The 7,582-nt window shown below is 39.2% G+C and overlaps 2 long non-coding RNA genes across 3 annotated transcripts; one reads left to right on the top strand and one right to left on the bottom strand.

The window, feature by feature from the left end:
* Nucleotides 1-1,619: 1,619 nt before the first annotated feature.
* Nucleotides 1,620-4,063, bottom strand: LOC123967104. 2 transcript variants are annotated; one of them, XR_006824188.1, is made up of 3 exons: nucleotides 3,898-4,063; nucleotides 2,371-2,566; nucleotides 1,620-1,746 (listed from the first exon to the last, which is right to left on the bottom strand). It is a non-coding gene; the product is annotated as an uncharacterized LOC123967104 (long non-coding RNA). The 2 variants fall into 2 exon arrangements; XR_006824189.1 differs by lacking the exon at nucleotides 3,898-4,063 and adding an exon at nucleotides 3,625-3,663.
* Nucleotides 4,064-5,725: 1,662 nt separating this feature from the next.
* LOC123967105 lies at nucleotides 5,726-6,976 on the top strand. The gene is made up of 2 exons (XR_006824190.1): nucleotides 5,726-6,042; nucleotides 6,319-6,976. It is a non-coding gene; the product is annotated as an uncharacterized LOC123967105 (long non-coding RNA).
* The last annotated feature ends 606 nt before the right edge of the window (nucleotides 6,977-7,582 follow it).

Here is a 7,582-nt window from a genome sequence, read left to right as displayed (position 1 = left end):
AAACATCAGCAACATCAACTACACTGACCATCAGAGATCTAACCCTCGCAGACACAGCTCTCTACTACTGTGCTCTAGAAACACAGTGATACAAAGTGTAGAAGAGGCTGTACAAAAACCTGAACCCAGATATCTGACTACTCTTCAAAGAGGAGGGAAGTGGTATTCAAACCACAGCTTCATATCAGATGGATTCTGCTAATTCCTGTTTTATCAGAGTCACTGTGGTTCCAGCTGCTAATGAAACACTGGGGGAGGATTCACAGGAGCAGCAAATCCACATCAATTTACAGAAAACATTTGGGGCGAATCAGATTCCTCCCAGATGGTTCCATATATGTGCCCCCTAAAGGGTGTTCACCTCTTCAACTCACTACAGCATCACTACGTCATATTATTGTGTTCTATAAACTTTACAATAGTGAATATCTACAAGTTGTCTTCATTCATTAGTCTCTGTAATTATGTACTGTACTCTACTACAAAACTGACGTCAAGCTATTATATGAACACACACAAACACACACTAATTAAGAGGTACTATTGTCCTGTTGACCTAAAGCTTATTTTAGTTGAAGTCTTTTTCTTTTCATCTCAGCTACTTTTTCTTGAATTTCCCCCACTATCTTTTCTGCGCATAACTTTGCTAGATGTGACAGTTTTCTGCAGAAAGGCAGTTGCTCCAACACTTGTCTTTCTGCTATGAAGAGCTCAGCAATGGTGCAGTGGCAGCCACAGCATTCCCGGACACGCCTGCCTTTCCAAAAGCCATGGACACAGCGTACCCCTTCTTTGTCAAGTTTAGCGGCCGCTGGTATCTGGTGACTACATCTTTGATGTTACCTGCTAAAGAAATTGAACAGAAGAATACAAAACTGTCAATATATATTCTTTATAGATGTTTCCGGCTACAGCAGCTTGAATTACTGCTTCATGGATTCAGCTCCTCACTTCTCCACCACCCAAAAATTTGAATGTGTTATTTTTGTGGGCAAGCTAATCCCATTCCAGAAAACCAAACTAAAGCCAAAATGATTGATGAAATCAAAGTGTTTCAGAGGTAAGGCGATTTCCTATTCATAAGGTACATTTTACTACTTGTAGTAGTAGGCCAACTGATAACACCTAAACGGAATTGGTTTAAAAGACCGATGCGCTGCCAAAAACAACAAGCAGATCCAGCTCAATACATTCCCAGTGGCATGGACGCACTTTGTACAGATCAGAAGCTCTGCAATTCTGTGATCCAGTGATGTGATTAAGGTGTCTCTGATTGTCTTTTTGTGACAGTCAGGCGAGGCAATCAAAGAAGTATGTGGTGAGGAAGACTGCACTGTATATACTCTGGACATGCATTGAGGTAAATGACACATTTAGGCAGACCTAAACTGACCGAGCCTTAAGGAGTAGAAAATTAGCACTTGCCACTCACCAAATGTGGGTAAATTCTGTTTGGCAAGTGTCATTGATCCATATAATGCTGTAATTGTGCATAGATCATATTGTTGTTGTTTATGTACATTGATTTTACATTAATATCCAAAATCTCCTATTTAAGGGCTATTTTTGATCTTACCTGGACTTCTGTAGTCTTTTCCTTTGTTATTTTTCTTGTCCTTTTTCTTCTTTTTTGAATCAGAATCGGAGCTGGAACTGGAGTCTGGGTCAGAAGATTGCTGGGGTGTCAGCTGGGGTCTCTCTTCATTTCCCTTAGGCTGCACAGCATCAGTCACTATATATAATAAACTACAAACAAAAATACATTTGAATTGCACGAAACACTGCAGGAGCATTTTCCATGTCATCGCCACTACTTATTATATTATATACTTCTTTTTTAATAACCTTTATTTTACCAGGGAGCAACACGCTGGGCCTGCCTTTCATTTTGGATTGTACTTTGGAATCTGACAACCTAAATGAAGCCTGCCTGGATGCCACTACAAGCCTGCACGCCATCTGTCGGTACCTTAATCTGCCTGTGTGTAAAAACTGGGCTCACCCTTTACCGAAGTGCTCACGTTCCCTTTTCATGAAATACTACTAGTGATTTTATTGCTGCCTTCTGTGTCTGCATTTTACCCCTAGAGTGTGATACATTAAACAAAACAAATGTAAGTCCCTGAGTAAGTGAGCTGCCTGATTAAAGAGGCAGGTTATCAGGACTTCAAGCTATGTATGAACCAAGATAAGTATATATATTGTATGCCTATATTTATTTAGAGCATTACTATAGACTAGAGGCTATACTATAGGCCTATTTTCACTAGACTGTAATTAATGCCTAAAACCACTAACTAACAACATAGCATGGAGCTACTTTTAGTTGTGCAACCTCCCACTACATGAAACAGCGCTCAGGTTACCTACCCTCTTTTTCAGCAGTCATCTCAGCCACTTGCTGCTCCAGAATGTTTTTATCATTCTCCAGTTGTTCCACTCGATCTTGAAGGATCTCTGCTTTATTTTTCCATTTAATTAGTTCTTGGTCCAGTGGCTTTAGTTTTTCTTGAGAAGATGACCGTTTATCAAAGCAGAGGTACATTTCTGGCATTTGTTGTTTTAACTGTAGAACACGGGGAAATGAAAGGACCTACATTGGGAGATAATGCCAAGGAGGTGCAGAAAATCCAGAAAGACCAACAACATGTCGACTAACTAAAAAAACAAATGATGCAACTGTAAATTCTTTTGCTTGTGTATTATAGAGGTGCAACTGAGGTGGTTTCTGCACTGATAATCAGTACAGTACTTTTTAGTCATTTAGCAGTAACTCATATTCAGAGTGGCTTACAGTAAGTACAGGGACAACCCCTGGAGCAACTTTGGCCCTGTCACAAATCTAACACTTTAACCACTGAGCCAGTTGATGCCACTATGTCAGAGGCTATTGCCAGAATGGTTTTCTGGTAATGAGCTCAAAAGTGAAGCACACGAGAAAACTTACACCAAAGATAACTAGCTAGCTAATAGTCCTTCACTCAGTATTTACTTCTTCAACCAAAAAATCCCTGCAAAAAACTTTAGATCCAGATCCGCTGTAACCTTTTGTAAGGAAACTGCTCCTACGAATAGCTAAGCGGCCAATGGACTACTGTAAAATCAATATCTCTGGAATCAGTTTAACACATTGCTGGCCTCAATTACATCTAGGTCCCCTACTTCACTCAAAATGTACATTGAACTGAATGCAGCATTACAGATAATATAGGTGTTGATGTTGAAGTAGCCTGTCAACGGTGTCAAATCGAATTGTATAACGTTATACTTTGGATGTAACAGGAGAAACTGTGAAATATCAACATTGTCAACATTACATCTGCTTGTGTCACTAGTTACGTTTGTCAATGTCAATTATCATGTTCTTATGTGATTAAATGTTGCCCTGTTTTTATAGAGTTATCTTATCATACACACATCAGCTGTTAAGCCCGATGGTTGGGTGACCTCATGTGACTAAAAAGAGAGAAAAATAATGAAAAACCAAGATCAATTAAACGATGCACATGAAGATCTGCCTTCACCGCTGAATGCATCGCGCTGCCGTGGGGGGTAACTAACGTCACCTTGACACCAGCCCTATGAGTTTATAGCTAACGTTACCACTAACAAGCGCCTACTTACATTCTTCTTCAACGTCCTCCTTTTCACGGTCACTTGTCCCCAAAGCGGCCATGCTGGATGGATTCTAGAAAAGATGCTGCTTAGTTAGCTAACTTACTGCGCCTCACGTGGACATTAAAACTTTGGGCTAACGTTAGCTAGCTAGGTAACGTCACAACTCACAACTGTGACTGAAAAAGTAAGCAGTGATTCATGCCAGAGATAAGCAGCTTACATTTAGCTTTCCAACATTAGATCTGTTACTATTACACAGACGTTAACACAGTTGCTTACCTTTGCAATCGTTTTGCTTTTGTGATTGTAAGCTACAAAAAACTGCCTGTTAAACCACTATCGGTCTAGACTAGAACGTAAGGTGGATGGCTGTGTACAGCGGAGAGACAGCCAATGAAATGGGAGTGCGCCAATTCTATTTCCCTGGATCCTGTATGCCTCTGGAATAATGGACTTTTGCATTAGAAACTTTAAAACTGATCAAATGGCTGCAGAAAAAACATCTGCTGAAAGAAAAAATGAAATGCAGGCAATGTGGACATAAGATGAAGATGGTTTCATACCAGTGCACAGACAACTTCATCTGGTGAGTCACTGTGTTATTGAATGATAGGTATATCAACCTAAGAAGCTTTTTTTGTTTTAAACAGAATGCATAATTTAAATGTCTGAAAACAACTTTTTAATCAGTTAATCAAACGTATTGTTTATATATCAGCAGTCACAAAGTGCTTCTACATGTACCCAGCCTGAAACCCTGTAGAGCAACAACAGGTTGCACAGCGGGCAGGAAAAGCTTCCTGTTAGGTTCTAAAACTGAGAGAGGGGCCAGACATTTCTGGCTGTGCTGGGTGAGACTGTAAGAGCAGCCTACATGACGTAGTTTGTCCACAGTAATGATCGAGCAGTCGTCTGGTCATCTAATTACAGGTGCGCTGTGTCCAGGGTCTTTAGGCAGTCCACCATCAATTGCGTGATAAATGTACACAGACAGTGGCTTTGGTTAGGGTAGCCTAGGAGTCGTCATGCTGGCTGGTTCTGGTTACAGGTGTAATTCATGAAATCAGCTCGTCAGAAGATTCAGCGCGACACCAGAAACGTTAGAATACAGCTTTCCTTTTAACAATAAGCAGGCTTTAGTCATTTCTTTGCCAGGTTCTAGCTTTTCCAGCATGTTCGGATCAGTTTATTAGATCGTCATTCGATGATGTCATGTGCACATTTTAGCCTATTCAACAAGCAATTTCAGTCTATAATATAAAACTATTTGATTTCCAGGGAATGCCACAGAAAGACATGTCGGCGATTGAGAAGGAGTGTGAGGACTGGGTCAATTTTCTATCGGTCCCACGCCGGCCTTTTTACATGGATGAAATACATACACAGGTAGAAAACCTTCTTAATATGTATTTGGTCATATAACAGCATAAATATATAAGGTAACTGCAGTAACTTACACGGTCAGCAGGGTGTTCAAATGTCCTCTCACACGTTGACTTTCTGGTTGGATCAATGTAGAAAGAAGTGAACTTACATGGCACTATTGCCCAGAAGCAAGGCTTTCTTCAGCTCTCAACACAGAGAGCCGCTGCAAGCTCAATCACAGTAGAAGGCCAGAGAACACATTCTATCCGGCATAAGAACTTCATGGTTGAGTGAGCAGGTTGAAAAGATTTGTGCTTTAGAAGACACAACTTTGCCGATTATTAAACCTCACCGGTTTAACAGTTGCTAAAGTTGTGTCTGAACCTAACTGAATTTGAAGCATGTAATGCAAGTGCATTATAAACTTTAAATCTAGTTAGGTTGGTTATGCCATTAAATTAAAAACATAGGAAACAATAAATGTTTCATTTAATTTAACATATTTCACATTTGTTTCGTGTTTGTTTATTGTGCGTTTAAGTAGTTAAAATTGCATTGTCAACCTGGATGACAATACAAAAATCAGACATGGTTGATTTTACTTTTGCATTTAATACTTTTACTGTTGGCTTGGAATTTATATTTGATATTACCATTGCTCAAGAAAAATAATGTTTTATTTTTCACGGTGCAGCTATATTTCTTTAGAGCCATTTAAGGGTATAACAGACCTGCAGGAATTTGGTTGTGCTTTTAGCTATAGATGGTTTAAAGCATAGTCAGGACACTGGGAATCCAACAAATATACAGGGTTGTTTTAAATTGGTCAAATTGCTATATGTTTTACACAATCATGAATTAAATGTCTTTTCACAAGGTTTGTGTGTGCGGCAAGTGGACATGCTGCAAGATGGGATTTCTAAGAGCAGCACCGCACTCTCAAGGATGGCAAAGAAACTTAAAAGCATGACAAAGCATCGGAAGCAAAAAGGGCAGCGAACAGGTGGAGCTGATGTTCTCGTCCACATGGACTAAAGCAAATTCTGTCATAAAAGAAAGGTATGTATTCTATTGCTAACCTAATCATCAAGTTGTAGTTTTAAAGTCTAAATTTGCAATATCTACACTAAATTTACACACAGAAAAAAGAACAAAAATAAAGAATGTACAACATTGTAGGAAGAAGATGCTTCTCTCAATTATATTTTACTGATTCAAATCACTCTCACAAACCAGCTCAAACACTCATCTCTTTATCAAACTGATGGCAATGCAGACTTTCTCTTAAAAACGTCTCCTTGTCCTCTCATTATCTTTTAATGTTTTTTATTTCAGTACGCCAGAGGACGCTTTGGAAAACATGGAGGAGAAAGACGTGGGTATTTGGAATGTTGGAAATACGGGGGAACTCCAGGCGTCCTGTCCTTCGTCTTGTGAAGAGGAGGGACAAGGATACGTTGGTTCCTATCATCAAAAAACCCACCAGACGTCAGAGTATGGTAGTAAGTGATGAGCGGAGAGCAGATTCAAGTCTCTCACAGGAGGGCTACAGGCATGTGAAGGTCAACCACAGCCAGCATTACGTAGATACAGGTCTACACACTCAGAACATTGAGAGGGCCTGGCAGACTTACAAGAAGGAGGTATGGCGTTTACGTGGCAACCGAACAGAGAGGTCTCTGAAAAGGCAGCTCTGCTTTATTGAATGACACAAACATGGAAACCTTGGTAGACTTTTCAAGGACATAAAGAATATGAAATAATCAGCATCTGATTTGTTTTTCATTGTTTCAATGTTTTACATGCTTCCTCAAAGCAAATGTTGCACAGCCAGTAAAATGTTGTGGTGTCAGACATACTAAAAGCTTTACTTGTGTTTCACTTTAGTTGAATGAGACATTCATCTATAGAAGATTACTAGACTTTGTAAATGCACTGATTATGTTGATGACTTGATATTGTGAAGTACATAAGCCATAAACAGTCAACTAAGCTTCACGTGTGTTTGACTTTATTTGGATAGTCACAAGGAACATCTGTGGATGGTTACGTGAATGACATCACATGTGTTGTGAAAGGGTTACTGATACACTAGAGATGTTGAGAATACACTCCTAAATATTTGCTGTACATGTCAAATAGAAAACCAAATATGAAAAGATCCATTCAGAGATGCTACTGATAAGCTACAGATGTGCTGTAGCAATGCAGCTGAGTATCTATAGATATTCTATAGATTACCATAATGAAAATGAAAATATACCTTCAGGGAATTCTACTGATGGTTGCAAGTGTGGTTTTAAATGCTTTTTATGGGTTATAGATGTCTTGTTGAATATGTGTAGATGTACTACAGGCACTTTGTTGTTGAATGTCTGCAGACATTCAGTAGAGATATTATACTGATACTCTGTAGAGCATCTACAGATTGACTGTCCAAATAAAGTGTTACTGGATTCTCATGAGCAGCAAATCCACTAAATAACCAGACACCTTATTGATGTATCTAAAGTTAATTTAACATTCACTTATTTTACAGAGGTTGTATTTTTCCCTGACATTTACCAGGTCACAGTGGGTCCAGTACTTTATAACTCAA

Source organism: Micropterus dolomieu, unplaced genomic scaffold (assembly GCF_021292245.1).
Source record: "Micropterus dolomieu isolate WLL.071019.BEF.003 ecotype Adirondacks unplaced genomic scaffold, ASM2129224v1 scaffold_31, whole genome shotgun sequence".
In the NCBI taxonomy this organism is placed as follows: domain Eukaryota; kingdom Metazoa; phylum Chordata; class Actinopteri; order Centrarchiformes; family Centrarchidae; genus Micropterus; species Micropterus dolomieu.
The sequence above is the reverse complement of the archived record's forward strand: the minus strand, read 5'-3'. Positions and strand labels throughout refer to the sequence as shown.